Source organism: Pinus tabuliformis, chromosome 6, assembly GCF_031772625.1.
Source record: "Pinus tabuliformis cultivar Carrire ecotype Pingquan chromosome 6, CPIR1, whole genome shotgun sequence".
Lineage (NCBI taxonomy): Eukaryota > Viridiplantae > Streptophyta > Pinopsida > Pinales > Pinaceae > Pinus > Pinus tabuliformis.
The window spans coordinates 187,104,228-187,120,193 of NC_142292.1; positions in this window are offsets into that span (position 1 = coordinate 187,104,228).

The following is a 15,966-nucleotide window of genomic DNA, read 5'->3' on the forward strand; positions in this document are numbered from 1 at the left end:
ATCAGGATGAACACTTTCAAGTGTCTTTGTCAGCCACTTTGGGGGACCTTTTTCAGATGGTCCAGGCTGCTTCATTGATTGAGTTGGGACTAAATCAAGATTGAGTCTCCCAATTCTATCAATCACATCACTTAAAGCATCATCCATTGTTGGAGTTTCATACGGGGGAGAGCGTTCTTCAGAAGAAGATTCCACATGTTGATCTAGTATAGGAATCTCCCCTTCAAGATTTGGAATCTGATTATAAAATTCTTGAAATGATTTTGCTTTTGCGAATCTATCCAAGCTATCAAGTTGCCGCTCAACAACGTTGTCATTTTTGGATGATTCAAGAAAAATTACATCTCTAGATACAACAAACTTCTTATTTACTTCATCATAGAGGCGATATGATTTGGAGGTGTTTGAATACCCCAGAAGATACACTTACGACTTCTAACACCAAGTTTGTTTCTATGTACCTTTGGTATCACGGCATAACAGGTGGAACCAAAGACCCTGAGATGCTTTACCGAAGGAACATGTCCATACCACATTTCATATGGAGTCTTGTTTCTTATAGCATTAGATGGACATCTATTCTCTATATATGCAGCACATAGAACAACATCAGCCCAAAACATTATCTTTAGATTTTTGAAGAAGAGCATGGATTGTACCATATTTAAGATTGTCCTATTCATTCTTTCAGCTACAACATTCTATTCGGAATTATAAGGCATAGTTGTTTGATGTTTGATCCCATGTTGGCAAAGATAGTTTTCAAATTCATTTGATGTGTATTCTTTTCCATTATCAGTGCGAATAGACCTAATATGAGATTGTGCATCATTTTCAATCCATTTAGGAAAATTCTTGAATGTTTGAAAAGCATCAGATTTGTTCTTCAATAAATAAACCCAACACATTTTGGTGTAGTCATTAATAAATGTCATGATATATTTATTTAAATTTTCAGAAGGAACAGGCATTGGACCACATAAATCTGAATGAATGAGTTCAAGTTTTCTATGTTCTCTTGAATGTGAATCATGAAAAGACTGTTTGCTATGCTTTCCTAGAATGCAAGCATCACATCGCTTAAGTTTCCTAGGAATTGCAGGAAAACTAGCAACACCATTTTCTTCAATAAGTGGAGACTGTCATAGTTCAAATGTCAAAATCTAGCATGCTATAATAAACTTTATGGAAGTGTACCTTCTTCATGATGAGAATTGTATGAGAAATGTTGTGTACGAGAAGAGGTTTCTTGCAGCTTGAGAAGCCTTTCTTCTTCTATTCCTCTCATGACAAGTGAGTGGTCAGATGCTTTTCTTAGCTCAAGCTTGCCATCAAACATATGAATGGAGTGACCTTGTTGGTGGATGTGGACCAAGGATAGCAAGTTTCTCTTGAGTTGTTGGGGATATAGAACATGATGTAGAAGAAAGTCTGGAAGACCAAGCAGTTTAAGCCTAATTGTGCCAAGCCCTGATGGCTTGATTTTTTATTGGTTTGCAAAGTATACTACTCCATCAACATTGTCAGTGAAATCTTCAAAAAAATATTTTCTATGATTCATGTGGTAGGTTGCTCCTGAATCCAGCAACCAATCATTTTTCCAAGAAGCAAGGGAAGCATTAAATAAATCTTCATTTACTCCAATGTTACATTGTGCCACAACATAGTGAGTGGATTCAGGTGCTTTACCTTTGTTTGTATCATCAGTTTTACCTTTCTATTGGTTTCTTTTCTGCTCAATTTTGTCCCACGGTAGCTTACATGTAGAGGCATCATCTAATCCATTTCTTTTGCAGCGTATGTAGTGCAAATCTACCTTTTCTCCTTGAGAATGTCTGCCCCCTTGCCTTTGAAATATCTTCCTCTTCCTCTTCGACCACCTCTTCCTCTTGTATAATCTTGAGCAGGATGCTTTTCTTTATGAGCAAGGCACACAGCCTCTTCAGAAGATTCAGGGGCTGTCTTCTTTCCAAAAGCTTTCTCTCTTTCAGCAAACTTTTTCACAAGAGAGTCAATGGTTATATCTTTGAGATTTCCATTTGCTTGCAATGATTCAAGATAATTGGAGTAAGTAGGATAAAGTTCCTTGAGAAAAACGATAAGAGGAATATCCAATTCAACCTTAGTGGATTTTATATCATGCGTTATAGTCTTTACTTCAGATGCAAGAGCAAGAGGATCATTATTTTATAGTTGAAGAGTGAAGAGTTTAATCATGAGTTGAACAACTTCAAGTGCAGAATGTGAGTCATAGAGTTCTTTCAGCTTTTGTAAGACTTCAAAGGCAGTTGAATATGACGAAATATGACGACTCACCTCTTCATTTACAGATGCTGCGATTAATGCATAAGCTTTGATGTTCTTGTTTTCCCAAATGATGAGCTCTTTGTCCAATGTAGGCTGTACTGGTTCATTGTCTCCGTCTCTGACACACACTCCTTTCCAAAACTCATTGAAAATGAGGGTGTGTTTTATCATCTGGGACCATTCAGGATAGTTCTACTTGCCGGTGATAATTATTACCACCATGGATATGATTGAATGCATTCTGTAAAAGAAAACTTCTTGTGATAGAAAAATACTTCTGCCAATATACAGTAAAATTGTACTTCTGGTACTAATTTTCTTTTTTACATTTCAAAAGGGAGTTTTTTCCATGTACAATCTTTGTCTTTAATGAAAATATAAAACATAGATCAGCTATGCATTCTCAAAAAAATTTCAGATTTCATCCTCATCATTTTTCTACAACGTTCTTGAATTGTTTTACATGAAAAGGCAACAAAGCTATCTGAATTTGGTCTTCACCAATATAATGTTAACGTATATACTATAAAACTTCAATACAATACATGACATATCCACACTAGAAGTAGCACTCAGCTCCACCTATCACTCAAGATTTATGTCGGATTCATCTCCTTTGATGTCGGCCCCCTTATATGCCAACCATCATATATATGTATATATATATATATATATATATATATATATATATATATATATATATATATATATATATATATATATATATATATATATATATATATATATATATATATATATATATATATGACAAAATGAAATCTGATATCAATATCATATGCAGTTCTGAAAGATATACCATACGCTGATGCAGAGAAGAAAAAGAACAAGAAGGAGCACTTGATAATATGGAATATTAGGCCAACTTTATGTGAAAAACTTCAAAGCATCATTCACGTAGCAACGTCCTTCAGGAGAATGGGTGAATACCTCGCAACAAACAGTGAATCCTTCGAGATTGGGAGATCAACAGTCGACGTCCCTCCGAGCACACGTTGAATTCCTGAAAATTGTGCCATTTCCACTGTGGGGATTATGGTTCGAATGGGATTCGAACCAGATTCTGACCACAGAAATGCTTGATGTGAATTAGCTTCTGAGCTTGGTCAATTGGCCAGTGTTAAAAAATACCAGAGCATATATGCTTATGACTGGAAGTTAATGACTGGTATCAGTAAGAATCATCTCAGGGAAAGAGCTCTTTAATTTGCATATTAGTGTCTTAAAGACTAAAGAATGAACCGATCAAAAGAATAGAGAGACAGACATACAGATTGGAATGATTCCTCAAACAGACTGTATGGGCTTACGATAATGGTGGAGGTGATAACATTCAGTGAAATAAGTATGGTAGAAAACGTTTATGGACAGTCCAGAGAACCGAAGAGCGCAGGCAGTGCCAGGCCCTGAATTATATGGACAGCTAATTGTATGGACGAGCAACGCTTCTATATGGAAAGCAGACTAGGGAGTTACAAGGGACATAAGAGCTGAAAAAAGGAGCTGGCTCTGATACCATGTCAGGCCAGGCAGTAACTCCATAAAGCAAAAATGTTTCTTGTGTTCTATTCTATCAGGTAGGTTTTCATTATATACATGAGGGAGAGACTGTTCAGTTCATCTCCCGATGACTGTTCATATTTCTTATTTATCTATTTATATATATTCTCCCAATCACAAGGATTAGGTGTCAACAAAAACAACAAAATTATCATCAAGAAACATACATGAATTTAGAGAATTACTTTTTGCCTAACATGGGTCATGCTATAGCTTTTCCAAGGTCTATTCCTTTCCTTGCAGTTGTCGTAGCATACTATGTTTTTCCTCTCTCTCTTCTTGTAGATGCATCTTCAATTCAGCATTCTCTGTTCGAAGATTATGGTTTTTTTGCTTCAGTTCTTCCATGGCCTCTTCTGTGGCTTGCAACTTAAGCTGCAATCGCTCCTTTTCTTCTGTCTCTTTATGTAGAGTTTCATACATTATCTCTACCCTTTTTGAATTTTGAGCATGGTCTCGTACATCCCTTTTTCATCCTTTATCGCTACACATTCCATTGTTCATGCTGCAATTCACATAAACACAAAGACCGCTCTAATACCACTTGCTCCAAGTCCGGGTGTGACAAAGGACCCTTCCAAGACCTTTTACTTTTGTGATGTGTTAAATTGCATTTTTAAAAGAACATGAATGAATACATATGCATGCTATAAAAAAGAGGAACATGTCAGTCATCAACACATGAAAACATAAGCCATTGATAATGAAGTTCGTCCAGGAGGGACTATGTCTCCTGGCCCCGGTGTCAAGATGGTGTAGGTCATTGCAATAAGTGTTGTCGATAGTGATGATGTACATAGGAGGTGATGTCACTATTATACAAGGAAAATTACCTCATGCAGGAGTGGTTCAAAGAGATGTTCCACTACAGGAACTCTCAGTCAACAAGACTCCTATCAGTACGACACAAAACTAATGCATGATGAGCATCTCGCCAACATGGCATAAAAAGGATCTCAAATAAAACATGCATGGAAACACATGATTATCCCATCAACATACAACAAAGGGATCTCAGAACATAACATGAAGAATAATGACACAAGTACATCACATAGACGATTCTGCATCACATCAAGCATGAATCATGAAAACAAGTAATAAACAAGATCCCTCATCAACATCAAACAGGGATCTATGCAGCACAATGCATAGCAAAATAAGTACATGAAAAAACTGCATATACCTCACAACCAAGGCCATCTGAATAAGCGGATGTCAAACTTCTGAAGTTGTTTGTGCCATTGATCTCACGACATCAATTGCATGGAAATGGTTGCTCGCACATAAATGCTGACACCTACCTTCCACTTAGAAAAGTTGATGAAGAATAGAATGAGAAAATGAGAAATCGGAATGCACCATCAGATTTGTGGCATTGAATAGTGCAAAATTGACTATCTAATTTCTAAATTCTGAGAAATTGAGAATCTAGGGCTCAAGGAATCTTTTAGATTCCCCCTCAAAGATTCTGCTCCATAGGTATACTAGAAATATGAAACTAAATGGGTGAATCTAACCTCGCCATTGTGATCCTAGTGAAAATTCGGCCCTCCTACAAAATGTTGCCTCGAACTACGTGCCAAGATTCTGCCTCCTCTGTCTCGAAATTTGTGCCTGCTCCTGGTTCATCCATGCCTCCACACTTAAGAAAATGACAGTTTAAATATTTTTTTCCAGGCGGATGTCCCAAAGATGACCATTGGTGCATTGGTTAAGTTTGGATGATTGTTGAGGAGGGGTCGGGTGATCAAACCCCATCGCTCCCCTTTTTTTTTACATATAATGGTTATTTTAATTAATGGGAGGTGGGTCTGCCAGTTTGGTGGCCTGTTCCCTTAACTTCTGCCATGAATATGGATTCAATGAGGGTGACATGGAGGGGCAGCGGGGTTGACAGCCCGTGCCCCCCACATGTTTATGGTTACATTGGTTGTGTGGTTACCAGGGTGGCGGGGTCATGGCCGCCCACCCCATGATGGTGTTTGTGTGATGGTTTGGTAGTTCCATGGGCGGCGAGGTCATGGCCGTGCACCCTATATATATATATATATATATATATATATATATATATTATTTTAAGAAAATGGGGCCTTTTAAAATTATTCGGATTTTAGGCCAAAGGAGAAAAATTAACCGGGCCACAAATTCACCCAGAATCTAGCCCAGGTTGGTTGGAATCCAGTGGCCGGGTTCTATCCAAACTGTGGCATCCTTAAGCCTGCCCAGTCAGTGAAAAGTCAACCAAACTTTGATTGCTTCTAAGTTTTGCATACGGACTCGGTTTGAATTACCGTTCACATCACCATGATCACGACGATGAGATATTTGCTCTAGTTCTAGTTTGAAGTCATTCTAATCACTTTGATTTTCGAGCTTCCATCTGCCCTCTTTGTCCTGTGTGTGTCTCTGGAGCCACCTGGATCAAATTATATGGAAAGAAATGATAATTTTATAATTGACCTAGATTGTAATGTTTCTTTAAAAACTATATAAGTTCATGTTATCATATATTAATGTCTTATGATATCATATAAATGTAATTTTAATGTAGATTAAATAATCATTATTGTTAGACAGTAGGAAAATCTATCATAACTCTGTTGTCAAACTATTAGTGGAGATAATTATTACTAACTGCTATTTGCGAATGAATGCTAACTCATCACTATTATTCAAGAAAAATCATGCCACCTAGAATTAGCCGCTAGTTTTCCATAAGGGAGCATGCTTTCACTGCTTCCAAATGCCTCTGGTTCTTGGGTGGTTAACATTTTTTCTTATATATGAGGAAGATAAACTCTTAGCTATGTAGACACCACCAAAGTCTATATACATTTCATTTAACAATGATTTCATTAATATACAAGGAAAATAAAAAAAAAATTAAGATACAAATTTCTTTATACTTAATATATTTGAAATTAAGATGGTTTTACAACTTTTCATGTGTAGCTAACATTAAATAAACTATTGAAAGATGAGGAAGCTTAGAAAACTCTATTTGGAAACATCCTTTTGTTTTTTTTTCAATCTACCCACATTGTTAGTGATAATAAAAAATAATATGTATTTACACCTATGCATGTGTATTTAATTTTAAATAAACTATTGGAAGACGAGGATGCTTAGTCAATTCTACTTGGAACCATCTTTTCGAGTTGTTTTCACTACCCTTGTTGTTAGTGAGTATAAGAAATGATATATATTAAAAATAACACATACGAGCGACATCAAATATAACTGGCTCTCTCTTGCTCTCTCTCTCTCTCTATATATAGTAATTGGTTTGCATAGATTTTCCTCAATTTAATATTTTTCACAAATAATAATCATTCTCATCTGTGTGTAAGCCAATTAACTATTGTAAGAAGAAGAAACAAAGGAAACTCTATATTGGACAATTCTTCATTGTTTTGTATCAACACATTAGGTAAATAGTGAATTGCAATATATCAGGCACACACACATACATGCAAGTGTGCACACACACAAATGCAAATGTAGATCCATCCCAGATCAATAAATTTTAAGCATTGAGGGATTTACATAATGACTGTGTTTTGATACATCTTAATGCTTAATAGATATGGAATTAAGATATATATGATATCGTATTAAAAATTCAAGATACGTATTATTCTTGGGAATTTTAAAGTGAAAACCTTGTCTTACCTACTTATAATGTTCAAGTCATATATATATATATATATATATATATATATATTTATTATTTATTTATTTATTTATTTTAGAGGCAGCCAAATTTGAAGGCATTTTAGAGATAAGACTAATGTATTTCAAAGGTATTTACAAATAACTTAGCATCATAAATGTAGAAGAGATAGTAAATATGACGTTGTTTTTTTTAATATTTGTGAGAAGTGAGGATAATGAGAGATTATTAGATCATAGAGGAATGGAGAAACATCAAGTGATAATGCACATTTTTTAAAAGCACATAAGTATTGGGTTAAATAGGTAAATTATATAAATCTTTTGAGAATTCTAAGTACTAATTGAAGATTACTTGTTAAGGTCTATACACGAATCCAAAATCTTAGTCATGATATTCGGAACCTTCCATTCTACATTCTTGCCATTGATTCTAGAAAAAGTAACTCTAAATCATTTGATGATTTCAAGCTGATATATCTATGTAATTACATTTATGCAATAATTTCCAAAACCACATCATTAAGAGTTAAAAAATTTCATACATAGTCTATATCTGTTGAACAATTTGGTATTTTTCTGAGATGGAAATTCCATGATGCAATTTGAGTAATGCAAGAAAGTATCTCTCCAAATCAAAGGATAAGGAAAAATAATTATACTTCAAGTTGTTGAGCCTTATTCATACTGGGTTTACTATTAAATTGGTAAAATAGATTATGAATTATCTTGATCTAAATTTAAACAGGAATAGTACAAATTACAGATATAACCAGAAATAAAAAGATGCAGCAGAAATAACACTTCATTTCATTATTGTTAAATACTAAAATATGCTTACAAATAGAATGGAAAAAAGACTAGCTCAGGAAATGGTAGCTTATCTCTGAGAAGAGATGTGGTGGCTACATGCCTCCAAACTATGTTACAATGAGGATCAAGGGCCTATTTATTGTTGAAAAACACAATAAAACCCTAAACAACCAAAAACCTAACCCGGGGAGATGTAACACCAAGAGTTTGTGGGCCTTGTTGTGCTTAGTTGGGTAGTCAACTTCCCGAGGTCATAACTTGGTCATATTATCTTTGTTTGGCATGTATAGGTTTTGTCATAGGCCCCATCATATGGATATGGACTTGTAGTGGTGTTACCAGGAATAGTGTCTATGTAGAACTGGTAATCCCACTAAGGCTGGTAGCTACCTTAGAAACAAACAAAGTAAAACTACTTTCGTTTTCCTTTATGAGAGATAGATGAGAGAAGAATAAAGGAGACCAACCTCTGCCTTGCGCTTGGTTCCTTGCTCGATTCCTCTCTCTTCTGATAGTCCTTTGCTACTTGCTTTCTTGTATACCCAGCTTCACAGAGTACCTGTAGAATCAAAGCAGCATAACACTATACGAGAACATAGATCTATTATCATAAACAATTTAGGATCAGATGTAAATTGACCATACAAATGCATAAAAACATAAATCACACAAGAGTATGGAGGAAAACTTGAATAGCTTTATTGATAATCAAGAAAGAGCCAAGAGAGTTACAACTAATTGTTCTGACCCAGCATCATCCTCTTAGCAAGTAAGCCCTTCTTCACCTTATGAAAAGCTTAGGTCACCCAACACTATGATGTTGCCTCAAGAAATCAACAACAATTCCTTACAAGATGCAAAATTCCAACCTCCAGATCTCTGGGATGAGGGATCCATATATAGATGTCTGCAAGGGAGATGAGTCAGCTTGTGATTTGATTAGTGTCTTCCCTCTGATAGTTCTTGATTCCACTTGGAGATTGATGATCTCTTACTCATCCCTGGTCGAATTCAAATAGGCAAGTGTCACTGGAGAAGTTTCTGAAAGATTCCATGCTTCTCCACCTTGCGGATTGACCCTGCCATTTGTCCCTTCTCGCCCATCGCACCCCATAGAAGGGCTTTTTGAAATGCAATGCACCTACTGTGCATATTTAGGTGCGATGCAACACACTTTGCCTATGGAGCAGGTGAAATGGTCCAGTTTTAACCAGTTCTGAGTACTTTTTCATGGAGAACTTCTGGGAGATGCTGTAATCAGTTGAACTTGTTCTTTTAGGGGTTGGAACAACACCTTTAGGGACTTAGGAGCCCTTGGTTTATGGACATTTTATGGTTGGGGTTGCAGTGCCCAAAAATGTCTATAACAAGTGGACCTCAAGAAAACGTCATTTAGGGGGTGAAAACGACTCTGGAAGTTAGGGACCTGAAAAACTGTTAAAAATAGTAAATGCTGAAATAAACAAGAAATAAATGAAATCAACTAGAGGTATAGGTGGAATAGGTGGGTCACCACAAATATCCACCTGAATCATTCCTCCCCCCTCATGAAGAAATTGTCCCCATTGCACGGAGAGACTCCATGAGGTGAGGAAATTTCTGATGAACTTGGTCTCTCATGAGCCACTTGCTTTGGTGCAGGAGCTAGCCAGCTTTGACAACCCGGTATCGTTGGATATTCTGTTGGCAAGTGTTACTGACCTATGTGTCCATAATCTGATTAGTTGTGTCCTATTCCATGCGGTCTGGTTTTAACTCTATTGGTGTGAGTTGTTTTGCAATGTCTGATCTGTCTAATAATGGTGGGAACTATGGCCAAAGGAAGTCCACATTAAACACTGGTTGTAGGCCAAGGAATGGGGGAATTTTGAGCTCAAAATAATTGTCTCCCACAACCTTGGTAATGGTGTAAGGGCCATATCGAAGTGGTATGAGCTTCGTACGGGATCTTGTAAGGTGTTGTTTTTGCAAATGCAACCTAACTTTGTCTCCCACCTCAAACTTTTGTGGCACCCGATGTTGATCATGTCACTTCTTATACTTAGCATTTGACTTCTCAAGGATGTCGTGAAATTGCTAAGAGATGTGTTGGATGCATTCAATAAATATGGTCTCTTTATCAACCTCAGACAATACATGTGTGAATTCTTTATGTATAGTCATGTGAGGCATGACAACGTCAATCAGACACAATGTTTTATATCCTAGGCCTAGTTGAAAGGGGTTGCGACTAGTCAAGCTATGGAGAGCTCTATTATAACTATGTTTCACATATAGAAGATTCTGACCCAAGGTTCAACGATGTTTGGAGTTTTACATGCTTATTATGTGTATTATCATCTTATTGACGACCTTTGTCTGCCCATCAATTTGGGGATGGAAGGCAGTCGACTTGGTGAGCTTGGTGTCCAATAGTGTCTAGAGGCTTCACCAGAATCTGCTCAGGAGCCTGGTATCCTGATCTGATATAATGGTCTACAGGATCCCAAAATATAGCCATGCTCATTCAAAGAAGAGTTTGGCAATTTCCTCTGCAGTGATACTCTTCTTACAGACCGCCAATATAACCATCTTAGAAAAGGTTTCCATGACCATGAATATACAGTCATTACCATGCTTAGTAGAAGGGAGGCTAGACATATAGTCCATGGAGATGGATTCCCACGGTTGGCTGGGAGTAGGCAGAGGAGTGTAGAAGCCTTACTTCTTAATGGTTGGCTTGGCGAAGGTGCAGGAGGTGCAGGATCTAATATACTTCCCAACATCTAGTCGGAGTTTGGGCCAATAAAAGTACTTTTGTAGCACAACCATAGTTTTCTCCATACCAAAATGTCCTGCAACCCAATTGTAGTGCCCCTACCAAATCATCTTGGAACAATTGCTTGAAGGAACAAAATGGTGGCCCAAGTAGCATAATGATGCACCCTCGAGGTGGAAATCAAGAACTTGCTTTCCATATGATAGCATCTGGTATGTGGAGGCGAACTCTAGATCATTTTTATATAGTTGCAGCCATACAGAGGTCTCATGATCACTGGAGTTGAGAACAGTAGTTAATGCTGCAATTGCAGGTCGATTGAGGCAAGTTCTGCAACATGATTGGTGCTCCGCTTTTTGTATTTATTATTCAAGTGGAATTGTTGCAGATATGTAGATCATTTCTGATGACGATCATTCTGAGACATCCCTTGTCTCTGTATAAATTGAAGAGGTCAGTGATTGGTGTGGATGAACATCTCTTTCCCCACAATGTAGTGCTTCCACTATCGGCAAACCCACAAAATGGAATATATTTCTTTATCATAGGTGGGGTACTCCCAAATTGTATCAGAGAGTGTCTCACTATGATATGCCACTAGATTCCCATGTTGGGTGAGGAATGCACCAATAACATAGTTTGAGATGTCTATCTCGTTTCAAATGGTTGCTACAGGTTTGGCAGTGTGAGCACCGGTGTAGAACAGAGTCAGTGTTTCAACTCAAAGAATGCCTTATGTTAGGAATCAGACCAGAAAAAATTTTCTTTCGCCTCGCCCTTAGTAATATCACTCAAAGTCCAAGTGATATGGGAGAATCTCAACACGAACCTCCGATAAAAATTTGCAACAAAAAGTTGCGAAGCTCTATTAGAGTGGTCGAGGCTAGCCAATCCTGAATGACTATGATATTAGTTGGGTCCACATGTATGCCACACTAATATATGATGTAACACAAGTATTGGACTTGACTGATGCCAAAGGTGCATTTCTCCAAGTTGACAGACCATTTGTGCTACCGAAGGGTTTGAAGGACCCATCGAATGTGTTGTAAGTGTTCTTCCCAACTCTTGTTGAAGATGAGGATGTCATCAAGAGAAACCACCACAAATGAGTTGGTGAAGGACCACAATATGTCATCCATTAGCCTCATAAAAGTAGTAGGGGAATTGGTCAACCCGGAGAGCATAACCAATGATTTGAAAAAGAACTCACTTGGGTTTAAAGGCAGTTTTCCATACATATGTGGGCTCTATTGGAACCTAGTGACAACCAGACTTCAGATCGATCTTGGTAAAATACTTGGCCCCCTTGACTTGGTACAATAGGTAATCAATCTGTGGGATTGGATACCTGTTCCTCACAATGATCTTGTTTAATTCCTAAAAATAAATGCAGATCCTTCAGGTCCCATCCTTCTTCTGTAAAAGTACAATTGGGCTCGCATAATGAGAGGAACTTGGTCATATGTTCCCTCTTTGCAACAACTCCTAGATCTTCTACTTGATCTCTTCATTTTACATAATGGAGTGGTGATATATCAGCCCGTTGGGTAGAGGTGCTCCGAGAGTCAAATCAATTGAATGCTTGGCATGGCAATGCAAGGGTACCCCCATGGGTGTGGAGAAGATGTCCCTGTATCCTTCCATGACTGTATCCACCTTGTTTTGCCACTTGGAGGAACCCTTCCCAAGGGCCATGAATTTGGCCACGACCTTCCCCTTCCTTTAAGAGCGAATAAAAAAGAACACAAATTTCGTAGTTGGGAGATGACCTTACTGAAAAGAGGTTCTTTTGCCTCGCGTTGTTGAAAATGAACTGTAGCGGAGAACCCTTCACCCACATCTATGAGTGGAATAGGCACTCCCCCTCATCTGGATATTCAGACTCAATCTTCTAGATCTTGGTCGTGGCCAAGCAGAACTATGGTCTACATAAATTATCTTCTTCCCTTTGTCATTGCCCTTGTCAGGTTATGACTCAAAGTCAGAATATGAATGGGACTCGGAAGCCTTTAACTCGACCACTAGTGATTGCTTGGCTTGATACTCTCTTGGGTTGTGAGTGGATCTCTTATGAAACTCACACCACTTTCCCTTGTCCTTCCTTATATTAATGGTGTTTTTCTTTGCTTACAGCTTCTGCAGGTTATCCTAACCCTGCCTTGGCTTTGCCATTTTGCGGTTTATGGGAACCTTTCCCTTTCTTTGGATTAGCAGATCCAAAGTCTCACTGTTTGATGTTTAAGATTCTACTCAATGGTAATAGTGTATCATCATGTCATGCCGAGCGAGGAGATGTTCGGGAACTCCATCTCATCTTAGATGTAATTGTGTAGGCAATTGTGGTACTTGAGTCCCAAATTTTTCTCATAATCCTTGATACCCAACTCCGTGTGCAGGGTATGAAAAACATTGGTAAACTTTGACACATCTTGGTCCCTTCCCTATCGTAATGTGGTCCACTTTATGTATTTATCCTCATAGCTCTTGACAGGGTAGTACTCCTCCTTGATGGCATCACAAAATGAAACCCAAGTAGGTGTAGCAAAAAATAGTGAGGGTGTACTTTCATCCTTCTGCTCACAATAGGTTTTCCATTAGTCCTTGAAGTGGGGGGCAAATTTGAGAAGAGAAAAATTAATATTTTCTCGACTTGAAAAAGCATGAATAGAAAAATATCCTTTTAGTATATTTAACCATTTATCTACAATGTTCTCATCCATCTCACCCTAAAATATGGGAATGTCAAAGTTAACGTGTACCTTAAAGGGTGTGGCATTTCAAGAGTAGCTGTTGGAAGTAGATGCATCGCCCTTGGGTAGCTAAAAAGGATCTGGGCAAAGTTGTCAATCATCGCATTCCTTTGTCTCTTGAGGGCTTCTTCAAGTAATATTTTGAAAGGATCTCCTGCCCCCTCGTATTTCTTTTCTTCTACCATGGGAGGCCATCAAGATTTGTGAGGCTAGTCTTGGAAAGGTTTGACTAGTTCAAGCCCTAACTCCTTATATCCCGACCTCGTTGGGGAAATGTAAAGAAAAATAGAGAAAGAGGAGACTACTCTGATACCACTGATCCAAATTTAAATAGGAATGCAACAAATTACAGATATAACTAGAAATGAAAAAATTCAGTAGAAATAACACTTCATTTCATTACTGTCAAATACTGAAATATGCTTACAAACAGAATGGAAATAAGACTAGTTGGGGTGATGGTAGCTTATCTCTAAGAAGCGATGTGGTGGCTACATGCATTTGAAATGTGTTACAATGAGGTTCAAGGGGCTATTTATTATTGAAAAACATGATAAAATCCCAAACAACCAAAACCCTAACCCGAGGAGATGTAACACCAAGAGTTTGTGGGCCTCATTAGGGTTAGTTGGGCAGCCAACATCCTAGGGGTCATAACTTGGTCATATTATCTCCATTTTGCACGTACGATACCTTGTTGGAAAGGTCTCTCTGAGTACTACATGTTTTGCTACAAGCCCCTACGTACGTCCACAAGCCTCCAACAAACCTCAACAAAATGATGTTTAGGGGGTTAAAACTGCTTTGGAAGTTTGGAATCTGAAAAACTGCTAAAAATAGTAAATGTTGAAATAAACAAAGAAAAAAATATAATCGACTGGAGGTTTAGGTTGAATAGGTGGATGGTCACCAATATCCACCCGGGTCATATCTTTTCTCTATCTCTTTTACAATGTTGATTTATTGTTCAACCTATCCCCTTTTTAGACCCACTAAAGGCTCGAGGAAAAGACCAAACTATCCTTTGACACCTATACTCCTCCTACTCCTTTTAGTCATAATGAAAAGTTTTAGTATATCCCTATCTAAAAATAAAATAATATTGAAACTTAGAAGGCATTCAAATGGGAAGAATTATACAATTTATGAGCCATTCTTCATTGATGACATTCTACTCCTTGAAGGTGGGTTAGGAAAGAGATACCAAATCTCTAAAGGATGTACTAAACCTTTATTGCAATAATATAGGTATGTTAGTCAACTTAAAAAATTATTTTATATGTTTTCTTATTACAAGAGGTATAGATTACAAAATTTTCTTTTGCCTTTTCTCTATGAGTTAATTTAGTTTTAAGATGAATTTAAATATTCAAAATCATCTATAAATCTTGAAATATTATGGGAGAAATAATTGAAAATGATCACCAACAAATTTGGAGAAAAATACAAACCTTTGCTGAAGCATATATAGCTAGTTGAGGGAAACAGATTAGTTGCTATCTATATATTGGCATACCATAAATTATATTTCTAAAGTTACTTTAAAAAGTGTCCGAAGGGAGAGCTTCATATTTTTAAGGTCAATGGAAAAGGAAAAGAATGATATCTCCTTGTCAAATAGCACATGTAATAGCAAATCCAAAAGTTAATGGGACATTGTGGTTGACAAATAATATTCATGCTTGATAAATACAATAATCATGTGGAGATTAATTTCAAGAGGATAGATTTTGGGTTTTGGAGTCCAATCTTTATTAAAAAAGTATTGAGCCAAAATCCTTGAATATGGGATCAAAATCCTTCAAAATCCATAAATAATACCCTCATTATATGGAAGACAATAGTGTAACCCTTTCTATTAATAAAGAACTATAGAAACGAAAGATGATAGGGTAAGAATAAGGAAAAACCCAATAAAGAACTATAGAAAGGAAAGATGATAGGGTATGAATGAGGAAAAATCCACAGGCCGGTACTGACAATGAATTTAAGCTTTCAAAAGTAATCATGATGTTTATTTTTATTTTTTTGTGTAAAATTATTTTTTATCTTAGCAAAAAATTCCTCTCTTGAAACCATTTC